The 21,487-nt window shown below is 45.8% G+C and overlaps 1 protein-coding gene across 7 annotated transcripts in view; it reads left to right on the top strand.

Moving 5' to 3' along the window:
• The window catches only part of LOC100678173, a 222,750-nt gene that overhangs the window by 57,323 nt on the left and 143,940 nt on the right, over positions 1–21,487 (top strand). For all 7 annotated transcript variants that reach the window (XM_031929110.2, XM_031929106.2, XM_031929107.1 and 4 more), the window contains one exon: positions 869–927. The gene's annotated coding sequence lies outside the window, so the exon portion shown is untranslated. The remainder of the gene's footprint in view (positions 1–868; positions 928–21,487) is intronic.

Raw genomic sequence — 21,487 nt, 5'->3', positions numbered from 1 at the left:
TACGGAGAGAATCCGCGAAAGTAAAACAGAGAGCGCATGCATATGGATGACAGCGAACGGGACACGCAGCTGACGCGAAATTGATCGAAGCGGTTTTGGTATTATATACCTATACCATCCGTGCGCGTCAAGACTCACAGAATTACAATCTGCGAAAGCTCATCTCGGCGGAGCTCGACAAATAAAATTCGCGCAGCGCAGAAGCGATCCCAATCAAATATACGTCGCGGCTCGGGGACTACAAGGCCGGATATTAAAAATCCTCGCGAAACAAAGGGAAAAGAAGAGAGCGCCCGCATAACTAACCAAAAATATATATAGCTCTGTATCATCCTGCGCATAGACGCTCGCGGGAGCTGTGAAGCTGGAAAACGGGCGAAAAAGCGGCGATGACGGCGTGCCGCGAAGGATTAGCATAGCCCCCTCATTAAAATACAAACACAGCGCGAGCGCCTCGAAAATCTGCTCTTCTCTCTCGCTCTCTGTACTTCTGTCGAAGCGAGAGAGACAGATAGAGAGAGAGAGAGAGAGAGAGAGAGAGAGAGAGAGAGAGAGAGAGAGAGGGACAGAGCCGAACGCACAACTTTTAATCTATATTCGTTAAGTCGCCTTAAGTAACTCCCGGGGCGGCGTCTCGGCGTTAATTTATTATTATTTGGCCGGGGAAAAGGTTGAAAGAGAGGAGAAAAGCCGAGACGCCGCCTGCACCGCGATAGACTTATAATTTTGTTTGACCGATCTGTTGACGCTCTTTTCCCCCGTGGCTTCGAGGCGAGATGAGGCCGGTGTGATGCTGAGCCAGGCGAAAGCGCGCTTTCTTTTGTCTTTCTAGAAAACAGGCTGAGATCGACTTTTCTCTCTGTTTCAGATACCTTCGAGGAGATCTTCAAGGTGTCAAAGACGCGCCAAGCAGCATGTTCGCGAAAGGTCAGTGCTCCGAATTTAAAATTCAAACCTATACAATATATTATTATACCCATGCAGTGATCGCAAATCCGAAAACAGCAATATCGATAACAGTAACCACCCCCTTGGACGAATCAATAGCCCTCCACATACAGATCGCGAATCTTCTAAAACACTCGTGTCGAGTTCCATCCCTCGGAAAAATCCAATAACGGTACAACCCGATTTCGGCGAATCCCGTCGCGAGAAAGAGAGACAGAGACAGAGAATCAAGCGACCCCCGTAAAAAGGATATACCAATATCCGTGGGAAGCTGTGCCGGCAACACGCACTGGCTTCCGCGGCAGAAGCCGAGAGAGAATCTCAGCTCGACCCCTTCCGCTTCCATCTCGGCTAAGGTTTCCGCATGGCTGATCGCCACATGCAAATGCTCTCGCGCGTGTACAGAGACGCGCCGCGTTTGTTTTTCCACGAGTGCGCCGCGTGTTCTCTCTTTGCGCCCGAGGATTCGCCGTTTATTATTGGAGCGAATACATTTCTTCGGGGATGACTCTTCGCTGCTCGCCGAGTGCCTTTTCGGCTTCTACCGAGAGAGAGAGAGAAAGAGAGAGAGAGAGAGAGAGAGAGAGAGAGAGAGAGAGAGAGAGAGAGAGAGAGCGAGAGCTTTACGCCGAATAATTCGCGAGTCGTTTTGTCGGTGAAAGAATAGCAGCACGTTATCGATTCCTGTATCGCAGTAGAGGAAGTAAAAAATTGACGCTAATGTCTCTTTCTCACTTTTGCTGGATTAGATTGCGCCTTCCTAAAACATGAGGCAAACACAATCACTGTTTTGCTTACTGTGTACACCCGCGTCGTCGCGGAATAGCAACGGAACACGCGAAGACAACACGAGACGAGTCGAACTCAGAGGCTTCGAGGAGTAAACAATCGACGATGCCCAAACTCGATTACAGTTCGCGAGATAGGCTTATTTTTTTTTACGCGGAGCCCGTAAATATCAGAATTAAAGTGCGACAGCTCCGTTATCGACAACAAAACAATGCATTGACGCTGTTGGAAGCAAAGAATATAAGCGAGACAGTTTCTTCTTCGGACTCGCGTATATCTTAAACGGACACGATCGAGCCGAAGGAAGCACAGTCAGCAAATACAATCGCCGAGAGAAAGACTGGACATCGTGGCTCACGTATACACACACACACACACACACACACACAGCTTAGTATGAATGGGGGACGTAAATAAAAGCGGGAGACATTTTTCTGCGCACGATTACGATGATAAGGCTTAGCTTGTTTATAACGCGATTGATGTTTTTCTTTCTGGTGAAATATATATAGTCTCTTCGTCTGATCCCCTGTTTATCTCGACCTCATCCCCAAACATACACTTCCGCGTGTCCACGCTTGGCTTATTTAAACTTGCGCCAATTATACGACCCTCTCTCTTTCTTTCCTCGTACAGGGCTACACTCGCGGAGAGGAAAAAAAGCTCGACTGCAGTCTTTATCTGAAATTGAATCTTTGGAAGCGCCCCGCGAGAGTTTCGAAGCCGTCGTCGACGGCACTTCTTGTTTCGCTGCTGCTTGCTGTGCGCGAGCGTATAAAGCTGACGTTTGCAGCTGTATTCGATTACGCCAGGATTGTGCAGCGGGACTGTTTGAAAATTTTCTGATCCATCTTTTGCCGATCTTTATTTCATGGTGATTTTATGCAAGGCTCTTGTGTGTACTCGCTATAAATAGAAAACGCTGCTCATTAATTTACGAAACACGCGTTAATATGATTATTAGCTGGCTCGAAAATAGAGCTATAGAATATAAGCGTCATAAGAACATTAGCATCGCATGAATAACGCGCTGAGCTCTGTACTTCTTCGCGTCGTTCGCAATTAATAATTGTACAAGAAAACGTACGCAATAAACCTCGATAAATAAAACATCTCGAGCCGTCGTCACCTCTGACGCGATATAATAAAAAAAGTCTCCGGAGACATCACACTCGCTCTGCTATATATGCGAGTGTAAACCCTGTGTACTCTATAGCTGAAAAAAGAAGCCACACACACAACAGCAGTTTACGCGTCCTGGTATACATACACAACGCGTTGCGTGCGCCCGTGCGATTATGGCCACCATAACGTCTTCGCGCGATGTTTCACCAATTAAAGGCACAATAAAAAAAAATAAAGGAAAATGCGCGCGAATTAGCATCGCCTCGACAATAAAACACGTGGCTCTTTTTTCGTTCCCTCCCTATATACTCCTTCTACACATACGGGGGGAGTCCCGCTATGGTAATATACGCGTCTGTTCTCGGAAGAAACACGCACTTAATGGCTCTATTAGAGGCTCGTCGGATGAGGAGAAAAAGGAGGCAATAAAGGCCGCGGCTAATTGTCGGCCGAAACCACAAACCATCGCGATGCGTGTGTTGTGCAATAAAATATTCCGCCTCGAGAGAAAGAGAGAGAAAGAGAGAGAGAGAGAGAGAGAGAGAGAGAGAGAGAGAGAGAGAGAGAGTTGCGAAGGGGATACACAGGTCGTAATAGCAGGTTGTGCGGGATGGCGACGAATGCGACACATGCGGCTTATGTATTATTGATTGCGCTAATAATTGATGATTTGATTATTGACTCGGGATAAGGCGAATATGTGACGTCGGGATCGTGGCGCAGGAGAAAAATGCTTCGGAGGGGGTGGCTTCGCCGGCTTATAGCATAATTCAGCGTATTTAATGTTGCGCTCATCCTGATAGTTGCACTAGTCCGCGCTCGACCATAGCACCGATGAATATTTATGCAGGAGAAATTGCTGCTTCGATTATTTGCGATTCAAATTTATCGATCAGCTGCGAAGTGGATTGATGCAGCCGTGCGGGTGAAATAAAAGGAAACGACGCGATCGTCTGGTAACGTTTTTCAAGATGCGTATAGATACTTTGAGATACACTGATACACTCGCTCGTCTCTCGAGCTCACACTTCGTAGCGAGTGCAAACAGTCGCGTTTCCTCCTCCACTATCCGCACATCAAAGGCCAACAGCAGCAGCAGCAGTCGAGGAAAAGAACACACGCGCACGCAAACCTCTCAAAAAATCCACAAGCGTCAGGCTGCTCGACTCTCACGAGGAGCCCGCGCAGCTGTTCCTCGCGATATTTGTAAATATCCTTCCCTTTGTGAGGAAAAGCCGGCTTGTCTCTCACTCAAGAGCAGAGGAGCGCAGTGCGGAAAGGATAAAAGCCCGCGCGCGATATCCTGTATTTGGCAAGTCCACACATGCGCGCCCTCAAAGAAATGCGGAGGTTTTGCGAGTAATTAATACCCCGGGCTTCTTTAGCCAGAGACGACTACGATCCCGTGTTTGCCCGCGAATTTCCGCCGACCCGTGTTTACAAGGCGCTGCCACTGCCGACGAACCACTTGCCGCGGGTGTAAGATTCGGAATGAAATAAGTGCCTCGTAATGTTCTCTCTCTTTTCGAGGGCCGATTCCGAGTTAACAACGATCTACGCAATAATGCTGAGAAAAGAAACTCGGCTGCTTTATCCATAGGGGGTGTCCGTATCGACGCTCGGTTGATACGTATGCAGAGTCGATATCTCGGGGTAGTTTTTATCGGGTACGGCTGCGCCAGAGCTTATACAGTCCCGGCAACGCCGCGATAAGACAAAGCGGCGGTGTGGTAATTTGACATCGAGACTCTCGCTCTTTCTTGCCGAGATAACCTGCGAGAGCTGCGCGGGGATTTCCAGGTCGCGTCTGTTTCCCCTCGCTCTGTACACTCGAATAAAGTACATCGAATACTTTTGCATAGTCGTTTATAGTCGGCTGAGCTGCATGCCTATCGCGATGCCTATTTTCTTAGGCTTTGAAATCTTTGTTACATCAATTTTTAAAAAACGTCCGCCTTTCATCGAATATTAATCCGACCGAGAGCTGACACACGTACACGTAACTCCACGATAATTACTGCAGGCAAAACTTCCGTCAATAAGCCAAGTTGCTCCGACTCCGGCAGTTACAGTTGCACCACTTACCCCCACGTGTGTTTTGCGACGAGCAAAGGCGAACCCTATCCCCCTCTCACTCTCAGTCTCACTCTCCAGGAGCGACAGACAAATCGAAACGGACGAAGGGATGATATAAGTGCTGGTAGAGTGTGCCTATAAGAGCGACCCTCCGCTTGCAAGGTGTGCGTGTGTTTCTGCGCAGGGCTAATGACCGAGTAAATGAAGGGTCGCATTACGAGTTAATGCTCAGCTGTTACACGTGATTCGGCTAATTACGCGTAGCCGCGTCCGGGACTAGCCCGCAACTATGCAGCGCGAGTCCGGGTTTCGAGAGCGTCAGTTGTTGGGATAGCTGCTGTGTCTTCTGGGGGGTAGTAAGGGCTCTCTGTACTTCGCTGCGGTTTACGTGTACCAACTATAGCCTCTCGAGTTGACCAGCTTGGAATCAAGGCGGTCGAAGGGTTTATCGCCTTTATTTAAAAAAATGGAGAGTCAAAATGCTAAAATTTCGCACGTTAACTAGAAGATCTAGCCTACGCGTGCTTGCGTATTTTTTCGTCCTCTTCAAGCCTATGTCGGTTAGATTGACGAGAAAACGTGCAGACGTGTTTGACTACATCCCAGGAGCCGATGGGCTAACAAGAACGCATCCAACCTTTGTCTCGTAATCACCACACATCATAACCATATAAAGCCCATTAACGGCAGAACACACACACACACACGCATCGCCGCGTATAAAGGCCGACCCTTTTGAGTACTAAAAATCGCCGCAAGAAATACCTCCTCTTTTTGCACCGACTCCATCGTTGCAAGATTTCCCTCCGCACACCCGCGCACGCTTACCCCGAGAAAAAACAACAACCGGTATCTCAAAGCTTTCCATAAATAATCCCAAGAGTACAATTGCTGCGCGCCGAGCAAACATCGCTAATTTAGAAAAGGCAAATAATTTGGCGCGGCGGCCGGCCCGAGAGAAAATTCGAGCAAAAAGCGCCTATTCCTATACCTTTTCTTCCTTTGCGGGAGGAAAACTTAGACGATACTCGCCGCAGATTACGGCGTTGCTGCTGCTGCTGCTGTCTCATTTGAATAATGCCGATTATAAAGCGGGAAGAAGGGCAAGGGCAGCTCCGGCGCTTATCCATTTCGTGGATCTCGCGGCGGCGCGCGAGATTCTTTCGCTGCGGCTTTTTAATGCGCTCGTCGTTGACGCGCTTTCGAGCAGTTGTACAACGAGTGTTTGCGCCGTAGCCGGAGAGTTTTTAATGGGGGAGGTCGGCAGTTTAGTCAGATGGGGTGATAAGCTTCCTGATGCGTCTTTGATTGTACGAGCTGTTTTTCTGTTTTGTTGCTCTTCTTTTCCACGGTGCGCTGGCAATTTTCTTATCGCGCCTTTAGTCTGGAAGCTTTAATTGCTTTCGGTCCTTCTCTTTATTTGCGCTTGATAAGTATTATATCGGCGGTGTTTCTTTTTTGCCGAGGATCGACGTCGTGTCCATTCGCTATGGACGTTCGGGAGTATCGTGTTCTACGAGTAAATGCTTTTACCTGGAAGAAATTTTGGATTCAATATGCATGTGTAGTCAAAGCTGACAGTGTAATCTATCTCTGAGTTTAGTTTCATTTTTTTTCTCATTTCAAAACTAATGAAACAATGTCGAGCCCTCAAGTCCCTCGTCTATTACTTATCCCGTACTTCTCTACAATCAATCGAAGTTATGCTTTCATCCAGGCGAGCTCGCGAATAATTCATCGACAGTAATGGGCTAATCGCGTTTTTCCACGAAGACCATCGAGCCTGTCCGACGGCTCTGTCCTCGGCACGATTATGAATAGGATCACTGAATACGATTTCTCGGGAAGGAAGGTCAACGGATTTCCGAGTATAGCTGTGCTCCCGCCAACACCCCCGCCTAGTCATAAGAAATCGGCCTCCTCCGCAGAGGTTCCTTCACCCTGTAAGCTCCGATCGATTCTCTCCTTTCCGCAAGGTCACACAGTAAACTTTTTCCACGCACCACACGACGAATGATTCCAGCCGCGCAGACACACGTGGATCAGTATACGAATCGAACGATCATCTTCTATACGATACGCCGTCCTTCCCCCCTCGTCGAAAGTTTTTTCGACGAACCCGCGTGATCTTGCATTTTTGCGACTTTGAAAAGTTTCGCGCGCGCTCGGGATCACGTGTTCGTCAAAAGTCAATCGAGCGTGGATTGTAAAGAGTGGAAAGTTTGCTAGATCGCGTCTGTGCTTTTATCGTCTGAACTGTATACATTCTGTTTGGCATTGATTTTCGAAGCGAATACGTTACAGAGCATTTCTCGTTTTGGATTGAAATGTATGATATATTCATTCCAAAGTCATCAGGAGACTGTATACGACCGCGGAGGGCGCCGAGACTGGCTTTGAGCACGGAGAAGAATGGGAAAAGGGCAAAATAAGAACGGTAAATAATGTATTCAAGGTAATGGGGAAACGGCGCGCATATATATTTCTGCAGCGGGAGTCGGGGCGCCTAATGAAAAACTGGGGCCTCTTAAATAAAATAGAGCCGCGCGCGTTATTGGCGCTCGAGAGCGTTTGTACTTCTCCTTCTCTCTGCCTACTCGGTTTTCTTGCTTTCTCTCTTTCTCTTTCGTCAGTCTCTCGAAGCTCATAAGAAGCTGCTTGATGAAAGATCTCGCGCTTGAATTTATATTGTGTGAAGTGCGTTGAGCGAGTGCCTGGCTTTTTCTTCTCCGAAAAATCGGGTAAATAATAAGTTCATCTCGTGTTGCGTGGGAGAAAATACTGAGGTGAAAAACTCACTTTGTTCTATTAGAATAATCCTTCAATTAAATAAAAAAGTGTTAATTTTTTCACATCCATGAATTACACTTGAAGATCTCTACGAAAGAGTTTCCACGGTTGTAGGGTAAGCCCCATAAAAAATAACTCCCCGACATAATCAGCTTTGCCACAGCAAACAAAACACGAGCCACAACCGCATTAAAGCTCGTCTCATTTACACGCGGTACAGTCGGCGAGCCCAATGAACCACCGCCAGCGGCACCTCTCAGAGCTTGTTTCTCTCGTGGCGTGTCTTCCTCCTCCGCGCAAAAATGACAAATCGCGCCAGCGCGAAGAACACACCTCCCATTTACATAGCTACTAATCTCTCGCTGCGTAGTCGTGTCGCTAATTCTCAGCGTCGCGCTTGGCCCCATCCTTGATTCGAAGTTACAAGGCAAAGCGACGCGAGATTGCGCTAAAATCTGACGTGATTTATGCCGGGTAAATTATGCCCGCGGCGTTATGGCTTTCGAATTTCTGTTGTGTTTTTCAAAGATTCTTCAAAGATTTGGATCTAAACAATGTCGATCTGCCAAGCGATGGATGTTTTATTACCCAGACCGTAAATTACGTAACTCGATGTAAGCTGACTACTACTCGAGCATCCCACCCTAATGTGGGTAATTGAATACCATTTGTTTGGAGGTTTCATCGGGCATTAGACATCCAACGTCGGAACGATTAAACTCGTATCAGATTGCCGCCTAGTCTTCCGCTACAGCGTAACATCCCTCGATAAACAGAGGAAACAGAGCACGTGTTGTCGCTGATTTACGGTGGGTAATTAGAATCGAGCCTCCTTATTCGCCGTCACCCCGTCTTTGCTCGCGGGAGGAGCACTACTGGAGAAAGAGAGACACAGCAGTCGGGAGGATAAGTGCACGCAAGAGGATGACGCAGTGTCTAATGTGTGTAAGCCGCCAGAAGGCTCCAAGCGACGAATGAGCCTGTCGTTAATTGCTCAAACGCGCCTTTTCTTCTTTCGCCGTATACTCCCAGTTGGATAATGTTGATAATTTATCCCCGCAGTCCAGCTGATGATCGAACGAAGCTAATGAGCTTCCACCGAATTTCGCTGTCATAAATAAGAAATTTAATCATCCGAGCGTTTATAGAGCGTTGATATTCGCCGACTGTCCGCGACCGTGTAGATTATATAAATCGACGGAAGCATCGCAGGAGCCGAGGTGAGGACGCGAGGGACCTCATTTTCAATAAGCTCGTCGATTGTTTTCGCGACTCACGGGATAAAGTTCGTGGCCGAGCTACCGGAAATGCGGGGATGGAGCGCCGCGACATTTATCCAATTAACCGACGTACCTCAAGGGTCGAAACTGAGAATCAGTGTGCCTCTTGCCGATCGAAAAAATTTCCCGTTTTCACGATAATGAGCTGACGCTGAAAGTTATCCATTACGATCTTCGCGGCGAATTAATAACGATAATTCACTAGGCAGCGGTCCTCTCCATTACCCCGACACACCGCATCATTCCTTCCTCGTCTCGTCCCCCCTTTCAGCACGCACTCATCCATCTCTTCTATCCTCCGCGCATCCTCCACGTACGCACATCGCGACGGAACTTGTGTTGATCTGTTATGTTTAATTACGGAAGCCCGAGTACAGCCAGCCGGGCGGATATATATTGACGGCTCGGTATGCGGCGTCGACGAAGTCACCCCTTTCTCTGTCTCCGGGTCCCGAGACACGGCGACTAAATGGCCAGCAGCAATATTGTCGCGAAGGGGATTTGCCACGTCGATTCGCGGTGGTGGCGGCGACTGGGGAGGTGACACGGGAAAATTAATTATACGCTCTTGAAAGTCGCCGGACGCTCAACCCTCTCGAACGCTGAAAACGTCCGCAGAGACCTTCTTTCGGCCAGAGGATTATTGCGCGCGGCTGGGGATATGTATCGATTCGTCTTCTTTTTTTCGAATCGCCCAATCGATGCCTGTAAAGCTATAAGGCTATAAATACCGCTTTCTCAACTTTCTATTTTTTTTCAGCCGACCACGCAGGGGACGTTGCGATACTCGTCGGTCGGGATATCCCACCTCTGTCACCGGATACCATACTCTACCTCGCACGTTTCTCCTCGAGCGGCGAATTTCGAATTGAAATTTCGTTGCGAATCAATGACGATCTTCTCGCGAACGTATACCCGGCGATTCTACATTTCTCCGGTTTAATCGAATTTCCAGGTGCGAAATCTTCGGGTTTGTTTTCTCACTCCTCGCGCGCTTTGGTTTCTTACGACGCGTCTCATAAACAACGGGGGCATTAATGCTCTTTTCTCCCCGCGCGCGCGAGAAGAGGGCAGCGAGCAGCGCGGGAGAAAGAGAAAATTATTGAGAGAAGGAAAGAAAATAAGGAAGAGCGCCAAGGAAAGAATCGCAAGCGGGGGTTTAATTGGATCGTGTATTTATTTATGGTCTTTTCTGTTTTACTCGCAGCTGCAATGATAATCTCGATGATTCGGTGATATTGTGAATGGAGTTGGATATTGTTCTATCGCGACGATTTGAAAAGCTTTTTATATGATCGGTTACAATAGAAGTGGACTGACGTGTCAATCTCAAAGAATATTAATATACCATTGACATTGATACGCCGTTCGTAGAATAAGGATATTGCATATCCGGGAAGTAATTTCGTGTGATTTCATATTATACAAATCGGTTTTATTTATCGAATAATTATTTATTCATTGCTCTTCGCTTGCATTCATAACGTTACCGATACGAACATTTATACAATATCGAATTTTAAAGGATCGGATGAATTTTGATAATTTTACTTGTTTAGTTAGACGCACGTATCTTAAATTATTCGCGGACGCCATAAAAAAAGATCAAGCTCCCTTCTCAATAAAGAAACGAAAGAAACGTTTTAAAAATGGAATCACGTCAGATTTCTCGCGGAAATATACCAAGAGCGAACGAATGAATTTTAATTGGACTTTCAAACTTCCGGGGAGCGACGAAGAAGTACAAGCGGGAGTTGTAAACACGGATTTATGTAAGAGCGTGACGAAAATTCCGATTTTTTCGCCAAGAAGGGTGTGCCGCGCTTCTTTTTAAAGTCTCTCATTGATTGGATATTCCGGCGCAGAATGAAGTTTTGTCGAATGATTTCCTGGGAATTCAAGGAAGCTCAATGTATTCATGGCATAAATTCATTCATAACAATTTAATAATACAAATTTCTCAACAAATATTGTAGCACGTCTTACAATAAACATATGCTATCGAAGCTACGAATGCAACAACGAATTTCCAAGAATCCGTCACTCGCGCGTCTCTCACACACTTGCGCGCGAGCGGAAGCATAAAAAACAAATCTCGGCTTCTCGTCTCGGGCGGTTAGACTCCTCTCGCGTAATGGATCCCCGGATGTGCTCTCGGGGGCGAATGTTTCCGGGGAGGCGGTGGGTAGCAGCTACTTCGGACCTCCAGTCGGATTTTTGCCCCGTCGGAGAACACGATACAGTGCCGCGCTCTTGTTACGGTTTTAAAGCGCGCGCCGCTACTGGTCGACCGGAAAAACGCTCTTGCGGAATGCTGGGGGGTGGCTCGGAAAAGAGATAGATTTATGGGCTGGAAAGTGGTTCTGATTTTTGTTCAAAACTGTATTAGCTGGCTTTTATTTTCTCGAGAGAAATTAAACGATGACACTGACGATGTGAGATTTCTCGATAATATTCTTACAGCATCGAACAGATTTGTAGAAAAATTTTATCATAAACACGAAGACAGCTCTGAAATCACTAGTCCATCCATCAATAAAAACTTTCTGCTCTCCACGACTGCTTCGAGTGCAGAAAAAGCAATAATTTTCGACTCTCCTTGGGGAGATTCTTCGCCCCTTCTGGCAGCCCTGTATCGCTTGGTATTCCGCTACAGCGTCGATGATGTTTTAGCGATCGAGGCGGCGCGATGAAACCCAACGGGGCTGTAATGGGCCGCAACATCTTGCCGATCACTTCTCGCGCGGCACCCTTCGCGAATCGTTTCCTTCTTTCACGTTACGTCCCGCGATGCATATTGAAACTGTAAAAAATACTCATACGCGAGTACTACGAGCTACGCGATGTTTATTGTCGAGAGGTATGGCTTTGCTTTTGTTCAAAATATCGATACCACAACCGTCATGCTAAAAAGAAGCTGCAGACACCCACAGTCGAGTCCACTAAATCTTGGCCTCCGAAGCAGCAGCAGACGCAGCTCTCACGCGCCATTCTTATTCCCTCGTTACTCGCGCAGCTCCTGCTACTGAGACGACGGACGCGGCGGTGGTGGCGTCGGCGGTTCTTTTTCTCCTTATTATATCGTCTTTCCACGTCATAAAATCGGGAAAGAATTTTCGCCGCTACCCCAAGACAATAGAAACTAATAAATTTGATTACTGATTACGACGGCTCTGAGCGTCGCCTGAGAGGTTGTTTATCGTCTTGGATCTCTTATTTATTAGCACGCTCGTATAATTTAAATTCAAGGCCAAGTATAGTTACCTCAGTCACGTTTGTGAATTCACATAAGGAATCTAGTAGCCCCGAAAATTCAAAATCGTTCAGCCGCGTCGCCCAACCTTATCAAGCTACGAAATACCCCCTTAACAAAGCAAAACACAGCCCCTCCCTCCGCGCCTCTAATTCAAAAGTGCCGGGGCAAAGTTGATCTCGCTTTCATTCGAGCTCCCCGCGGCTATTTTAAAGACACTTCCACTTTAATTATACCAAAACGACGCCTTGCGCGATATTACGATATTACGCGGCGCGGCATAAGCGCGCTCGCGCGCCGAGATTTAGGGGAAAGTGCCCAGGGAGGAGAAAGTTTCGCGCGAAAAAGCCGCCCGAAACTTGCTAGTACGCGAGCGTTTGCCTGCTCGTCCGGTAAACGAGTTTGGGGATGGGGGAAGGAGGCGATCGATCGTTATCAGTGCAGAGGACTAGCTGCAATCGCTGCTGCTGTTGTTGCTGCAACTGTTTCCGAGTCTTTGCTCGGCGATTTAAGTTTTGGCAAGTCGTGCTCGTGGCCCTGGCTGCGCTTGAGAAAGTTCGCGCGAAGAGATGGGGGTTGCTGCTATTGGAATCGTGCATTTTGCCGGAGGTTTGAGCTTGTGGTTTTAACTCGGTGATTTTTGCGGCTCGGATTAATTTTGGGCGCTTGTCTCATTGCCACAATAGTGCCGCGACGAGAAAATGTGTGGAAGCAATCAATATAATCGCAGCAATTTTAAAATATTTATTCTCGAATTATTTTCTATTCATTATTTTTTATTTGTCAATTATTTATATTGAAGTATTTTTATTATTATTAGTATTATGAAATCTGCCAATCTAATCAAAGTTTATAATTTAAAAATGATTTTATGAGTTTTGTAGCATTTTGATAAAGCCTGAACATTTAAACAAAGGATAATCTTTTGTTTTTACAACAATCAACAATTATAAATATTTTTTTATGGAAATGAAATTGTACGGTTAGTTACCATAGATAGCATCTATGGGATCTTTCTGATAGCAGCAACTAAGCTCAGTTTCTGACTTACCAGCAAGAGCAGCGGTCGGTAACTTTCCCTTCAACGTTGGTGAATCCCCCGTTGTATTATGCGGGATAAAGGCATTATGCTGTCGGTCTTTTATCCGTTAGACACCGTGTCAGTAGTAGAAGCGTTTTTTATCAATTTTAGATAAAATGTCTATTATGAAACTTTTGCTCTTTTATCAACTGCTGGGCGTCTTCTTTGTGGATTGTTCGTAAAATTATCTAACAAGAGAAGAAGAAAATTGTATAGGTTTATATTTAACAATTTTGGTTACTGTTTATTTAAACTTTCTATACTATTTACAAAATATCTATTGTTAAGAGAAACACGAATATGGTTAGCATACATTATTCTTTTAGACATTGAAACTTTTTTTGTAAATCATGTTTGGCCAGTCATAATTGCAAGATGCATCCACGAAGCTCCTTGAAATGCATCAAAAACTACATATATCGTCCTGACTACGAAGTGAACTTTAAAAACACTCTGATTGATAAGTGTATTCTCGCGCCGTAAACATTCGCTGGCGTAATGGCCTTTCGCGAAACATTTAGAAAGTTTCGAGCTGTAGTGAAATTTATTTCGTCTGGGAATGTTTATTGATCCATTAAATTAGTCTAATGTATTGTGTGAAGCAGTGAACTCTCTCGCAGATTCTCCCCGATATAACTGAAAGTACTGTACCATAAATCTTTCGTCTCAGTCGTTTCTTCCAAGCTGGATACAGTCTTGCATGATGCACTATTTTACTGAATTTAAGTATTTCCAGGAACTTTTCTTACAAACGTAGCGAGTAGTCTTATATCTTTATTCGTATTTTTATTAAATTTTACCTGCTTTCCAGAATCAAATACATTATTCTCGAAATTACTTTCTTGTTTCTTATTTTTCTTCTCGAAAAAGCTCTCCTTAGCGCGAAGAAAATCTTCGCTATTGCGCGAATCTTTTCGCCTCTGGCCTGCTTTGTCCTCAAGTTTCAGACGCCCGCGTTATTTACACGTTAACAATTAAAGGTCGCCCGCACGACACAGAAGAAACGTGTAGCGCTCGTCCTTTGGAAACATAAAAATGATACTTCGGATACGAGAAAAGCATAGCTCCTTTAATCACGCAAAAACTCGCGTATCGACCTGGTGTGATTTTTCAGTCTTTCTCGTCGTCACGATACTTCTTCCGCGAACACATTCTTAACGATTCCAAGTCGCGCTCCCTTTTTTTTCTGAAATGAAGAGGAAACGCGTGCTATGTTCGCGGCCCACTGGTAAAACACAAAGTAAGGCGGTGACCGCTTTTTTGCGCCCTGGCTTTTCTTCTCTCATACTTTGAGCTCTTTGACTCTAGTCCCCTCGGTATATAATAAGAAACAGATGAAATAAGGATATTTGTATCGGAGGGTTAATCTTTCCTTTGACGAGGGCTAGGAGAGTTTCTTTCATGTCTAGAGGTTGTTGCAAAAGTTTATGAATTATTATGAGAAATAGGTACTAATACAATCACATACTTAGAACGAAAAAATTTCACTTCTTGCTCCAATCAGTTCCATCGCCCTCGACAGCTCGAAGCAACGAGAAAATAACGTTATGTCTAACTTCCGAACAAACATTCTTTATTCGCGGACTTATTTGCTGACTAACAAGCCAAACGAATAATTCGGATCCTCGTTTTCCTGGAATTCGACATGACCAACAATTAAAACTTTTAGCTCCGCGCTCGGCCTTCGTCCGCAGAAAAAATTCTAGCCTGCTCGCAAGATAAACTCCGAGCAGTACTGCCCGGGACTGGTGTCCTGCTCTACTTGAAGCCCGCGAGCCAGTGCGGCGCGAAAAAGCGTCCAGCGCAGAGAACTAGATCTCCCGCTCTGCCTCGGAAAAAAGCAAAAGAAGCCCCCGGAATAAAGTAAAAGAAGAAGAAGAAGAAGAGGAGGGAGGACTTTGCATCTCGGAGAATTAGAGGCAAAGACGTCTCGGCGTAGAAAGTATTTTCCGGGGAAAGAGTAGGGTGGGAGGGGAGGAGGGAAGGGGGGCGAGTAATCCTCGCGAAGAAAACTGCGCCCACCAGCAGTTAAAATTGCAAACGGCCTGTCAGCGGGCGGCCGTGTAATCCGGCCGATTAGAGCTCCGAGTTATGCCTCGAGCGCTGCGCGCCGCGAAGAAAAAGTTGGCCGCCAGGTGGTTAAACTCGGCCCCTCGTTTACGAGCTCGCTCGCTCGCTCGCTCTCTCTCTCTCTCTCTCTCTCTCTCTCTCTCTCTCTCTATATATATATATATATATATATATATATATATATATGTGTGTGTGTGTGTGTGTGTGTGTGTACAGCAGCCGAGGCGGCCTCTATCTCCCGGACTCGAAATGATCTACGGCGGCGAAAAAGCTTGGAAATCGGAAATCATCCGATAGCGCCGGATGGGAAATATAATAAATGTCGGAGCGGATCGGAAAAAGAAGTTTCCGAAGGCAAAGTTTTCTGCGAACGAGGAACAATGGAGGGGCAGAACTCGAGGAATAATTAGCATTATTGTTGCCAGGCTACGCGCCGGATGTATATGTATGCAGATGAGACTCGCGCGCAGTTTTCGAGAGGATGAGCGCGAGTGGAGAAGATTTGAGAAACGTCTTTTTATTGTGGGGAGTAGGAGAGAAAGTTCGGTATTATGTTACGCAAAAGCGTAAGAGAGAGAGAGAGAGATAGAGACTGTATAACGAGCGAGTTTACGAGGTACCGTAAAAATATTCAGTGTTTTCAGACTAATTGCGCGCGTCTCTACTTGAATTAATTGAGCGCCGTCCTCGTAAAACAGTCATTTTCGTTTACGCCGCCCTAAAGCTCTGCGTTATTCAGTTTTTCAGCTTTCAGATAGCTCGTATAATAATTATATATGCGGAGTACAGGCGCGTGAATCGCGATAACGAGTGCGTTTCGATTTTCCGTGTATATGAAGTTACATGACTGTAATTTTTACGTCGGCTTGATTGTTTGGGTATGCGTCAAAGGTAGATTTTCAGAATTACATTAATTCCCGTAGTATATAGAAAAGGCATTTTCAATTAGCTTTTGATATTGAAACGATTAGCTACTAGCAACGATTTAATTAATTCTCTACAACGAATTGTGAACTTTCCGGGTAAAGATTAAAAAAAACTGCTTTTATTATGAAATTTAATGTTCCTCTCTTCATAGCGACACGCGTGACACACTTGGCGTGATCTTGTTTTCAATCCTTTGTGCGGTCCAAGTATAAGCGGGCGCACGTCGTCGCCAATGGCGCCTTTTCATTTGCCCTCCACTTTTGCCTTAATGGCTCAAAGCAAATTTAACCGCAGTCAATACTTTGAGAGTGACCTTTGGTATATTGCATTAGCGCCTTGTCCAATGGCCTTTTCTCGTCGTTACTCTTAAGCAATTACACTTTAAAGGACCGGCGCGCGCTATGATGTATTTTCAGCATGCATGCCAGTGATCAAATGCTATTCATTCGATTGTTTCGTCATCGGAAGTAGATTATGTCTATTTAGACTGCGATTCATTTTGTTCATAAATATTCCATCGCGTTTTTATTACAGCTCCGGCGCTATCTTTCGAGATAAATTTCGGGGCCATAATCGCACTTGTCCCCTAATTTACCTCGCAAACTTTGATCACTGGGATAAGTCCATCCGCAAACAGTCCTTTATATAAATCTCTCAGTGAAAAAGTCTTAAATCTTCAGCTGGAAAGATAATAAAATCGGGAAAAATGAAGGAGAAAAGAGCGAAACTAACCGAGAACGAGCTCTTCCCTCTTTCTCTGTTCCTCCTGGAAAGGAGCAAAAGTAAAAAAGCCGCGTCCACAGATAGACCGAAAGCTTCTCATTCGACTCGGTCGATGAAAGAAAAAAGAGAGAGAGAAAGATAGAGGCAGAGGGTGTAGTCACCAAAGTCAAAGGACACTCCCCGAGAGCCTTCCGCGCGCGCGCGCGTTAAAGGAACTTTAATATAATCCGAAATTCCGGGGGCGCGGTATCTGTCACGGTTTGGCGTCCAGCAAATTAGGCTCGATTGCAGCGTTTATAAAGCCACGCGCAAACACGTCGCGTACACTCGGAGCTTTAGCACAATGCCGCCGTGAAATCCTTTTGGCTTTTAAGAGCCAACGCTGCCAGTACTGCCGTCGCCCGCTGCGTCGCTGTTGCTTATCTGGCGCCGATTTTGCGGCTGGCTTCCGCGGTCACTTTGCCGGCTTTTACCGCAGCGAAGGAGGTTAAGTTTTTTGCCGCCGCTAAGGATTTCAGTTGGACAGAGAGAGCTTTCTCTTTTTTCCACTACCCTTCTCGCGCGGAGAGAGATGAATGCGTTTAATGCCATCCGCGTTTTCAGCGCATTCGACTCGCGGTTTTGTTCATTCTTTTTTAATCAGGGGGTATTGGTTTTCTTGTCGCTGGATAACGCGCGGGAGTGAAAAATCGATCTTGGGTCTACTGTGGTCTTGGGAGAGAACACGATTATCAATCAAAAATGCTCTTCTACCGCCGCGACGGTTTCAAACAAGGACTACAAAATTTTGCAGAAGTACAGCACAGTATGCGAACGACCACTGAGTTTCTCGAAATTCATATTCGTCTACCAGTATAAATCCCGATGTTTTCCTATTCCCACGTGCAGCATCAAACAAAGAGCAAATTCGTCAAACAGTAAACTTTTTTCGGAATTTTATGCGAAATTTAATTCGAAACTATTTAAGAATGTTTTTTTTTAATTGAACGAGTACAAATAACAAAACAAATTTTTGCGGATTTCGATTCAAATATCAGGTAACCCGGTATTCGCTCCGGCAACGGTTCAAACAAAAAACCGCAAAATCCCAACATTGTGTAAGTGTATCCTAGTGTAGAATAAAATTGATTTTGTAACGATGCACACCTCGGCAGCGTTTACACAACGTCGACTAAACAAATAGCAGTGACGAGAGCGACAAAAAATTTCAACGGTGTTAAACGGTTCTCTTCCTCTGATCCCTTAGATAGTATGCATAAAATTGGTCCAGCGCACATGACTATTAAAAATACGATCTCACGATTTCATCAACTGTACAAAAAAATGAGTTTCGAACGGGATGTCGCTGACGGATCGTCACTTTAATACTCCGACGAGAACTGATGGAGATTGCTGTTGCAACTCTTTAATGGAAGTTCGCGGACGAAAAATAACCGACATAGGCGTTTCGCCTTTCATTGAAGCTTGACAAGAATTAGGGAAGATAACCATCGATTCTTTTGGGAAGAACATATTATCCTTACTGAATTTAGAGTGAACGACGAAACGCAGACTTCTAGCGCTGAAAAACGCTAGCAAAAATATTGATCCTCAACTGAAAGTTCCGAGCGCGGAGACTCAGGAACCCCGGAGACATATTTCGCCTGGAGTCATAAAAAAATCACGCCACTCAAGCACAGCTCGCACGCACCTCGAGTTTCGCGTCTTCGCTATATGAGATGGGAACCTTCCAACTTCAGCGTCTCTCATTCTTCTCTTCTGTTCGGCTTCAAAGTGAGAGAGAGACAGAGAGAGAAAGAGAGAGAGAGAGAGAACATCTGCGTCCGAAGTAAAGTACTCCGTCTAAACGCACGGCGTTTTCTCTCGTGTATGTATACATCGGGCCAACGTCGCTGCAGGAAACGCGCCGAGAAGTTGCGCCCATGTGGCTCTCGGTTACTTACATACTTGGCCCTCTCGACGTCCGCTCGAGTTTGCGGAGACTCGCCGCGGGGCTTTCGAAAATCCTCCTCGCCCCGAGAGAGGTTCCTCGAAAAGCCCGAGAGAGGATGGGACGCGATGTCTGCTCTTGTCGGTACCGGGAAAAATGGGCGAGTTTTCGAAGGCGCAATGCTCTCGAGTTCCCCTCCAGCACTTCGATCATTCTATGGCCGATTTTTCGGATTTCGCTGCGGGGAGAGTCTACGCATGGCTCGGAATGAATTTGTGGTTATTTCGGGAATCGCGGGTCTTTAGAGGAAAACGTAGGAAAGCCAGGTCTCACTGGTCTTGGAAATCCGATTATTCCCAAATATTACTTCTTCATTTGTGCTCGGAATTCCGTATTCTCGGCGTGCACTATTAGCTCGAGACAGCTATTTTTGTGTTTATTTAGGCTAGAGCCGTACTCGCTGTTTGAAAACTCCGTCGAAATATCGTTCGCGGTTCGATTCAGGTGTTTCTTGTAGTGCAGCAGAGACACGTTAACGCGGTACAAAATGTACACCCGAATAACGCGGGCCCCTAGTCTACTACAGTGTCTCCACCAACAAAAATTCCAGCATTTGACCGACCTTCGTTATAAGCCAGTCGTTTTTCTCTCGAAGCTGCGCGCGATGCGATCAGCGACCGAAGCTCAAATACTGACCTCCATCCGGATCTTGGCTCGGATATAACCCTTGAAGGAGATGATTCCTTAAATTTTGTGCGAACCTACAGACTACGACCCCCCAGCAGTTTTCGAAAAAAGTCAGTATCGTAGAAAAAGACGTCTTTTCATAGTAAAATCGATATATCAAGCGAATTAAGATCCTATTTCGAATAAAAGAATAAAAAACTATCACTCGGAAGCAGCATTCAATTAAAAATTTTTCAATCTAAAAACTCGATGACACTCTGGGAGACTATAGAAAGCGACTCATCCTCCGCTCGATTGCTTGTTAAATATAATACCGTTTGCTGCCTAATTATCGCAATCAAGAATCTAATTAATAATAAAGTTTGTCCAGCAGCTGGAAATTCATTATTGGAAAACTTTTTCGAAGTGCCGAAGTGTTCAATCCGACAAGCAACAGCTATTCAGATGGAAAGTCGGCCCGAAACAATCGTAATCCCCTCTTGTCGATGACTCACCAATCGCGACACGCGTCGCGAAAAAAGAACCAATTCTCGAGGCCGCGAGTCAATGCCCCCTCGACAGACAGTACGCAGAGAAATTTTTACGCAATTACAGAGCTTTGTCGCGTGCGATCTAAGACTATCTTTAAAAAAAATACAAAGGTACGGCGCAGGAAAAAAACAGCAAGAAGGAGAAGAAGAAGCTTCGCCTCTGCTCCTTTTTCCTCTAGTATAGACTCTCTTTTTACAAGCTACCTGGCCGGCAGCTTCGTCGTAATGCTTTTTCATCGCGAAAGTTCGCAAATTGCATTTCTTACTTAGAGAGAAGGAGAGAGAGAGAGAGGGAGAGAGAGGAGTCTTCTGATGGTCTGCGCGCTCTCGCGTAATTTATACAGCGCCTCGTATTAGTGCGTTCTTACGCGCAGAATTTTTTTTATTAAGCTCTGCGCAACGCGCAGGGAGAAAGGGGGGAGAGTAGCAGTAGTCGTTTAATTATTTTGACGTGCCACGCGGGTATTATAATCACGCGCGAGGCTTTATATCGGCCCCTGCAGCCGTAGTGAGAATTACACGATAATCCGACGCGGATATTATAGCGCTGCTGCTGCTGTTGCTGCCGCTTCTTCTTCAGGTGCGCAACGGGGGTAATGAATATTTATTCGCCTTTGGCGTGAATAAAATTGCTCGCTCTATTTTGCGAGCTTGTGGGGGGGGGGGGGGGGGTGATGCGTTCTTGTATGCTCGTGTGCGTGCGTCTGGTGTATATACATCAGAGTTGCATAAGGGTTGAGAATGACCCGATTGAATAATTACTTTTGCCTACTCTCGAAAAACAATTGAAAATTCGCGTGACCGTATACGTGGCTCGTGCGTCAGCGCTGAGTTAAACGCATTTTCCTATTCCCTTGGAGTTATATCTTGTTCGCACTGCGGAGCAAAAGACGATAGAGAGGGCAACGAGCATTAATATTAAGAACAATGGAGCAGCAGCGAGAATTGGGTCGGAGCTTCGAGAGAGAGAGAGAGAGAGAGAGAGAGAGAGAGAGAGAGAGAGAGAGAGAGAGAGAGAGAGAGAGAGAGAGAGAGAAGCAGCGACAGCATTAATCAAAAGTTGCTTCAGTTTTATAAACAAAAATCGTCCCGTCGGTTTTTCCTCGGCGCGATGAAAAATCGCGCAGGTGAAAGAGTAACATTAATCACGGGACTTGGGAGCTTTTGCCGCTGGGGGAAACGTTTTAATACGTGTCGATTTATTGTGTCGATTTGCCCGCGAGAGCAGTACACGCAGTAGTGGAGTCGGGATAAATAAACGGATTCTATTGATTTCCA

The sequence above is a fragment of the Nasonia vitripennis genome, chromosome 4 (assembly GCF_009193385.2).
Source record: "Nasonia vitripennis strain AsymCx chromosome 4, Nvit_psr_1.1, whole genome shotgun sequence".
Lineage (NCBI taxonomy): Eukaryota > Metazoa > Arthropoda > Insecta > Hymenoptera > Pteromalidae > Nasonia > Nasonia vitripennis.
This window is presented reverse-complemented; position numbering and strand designations above follow the sequence as displayed.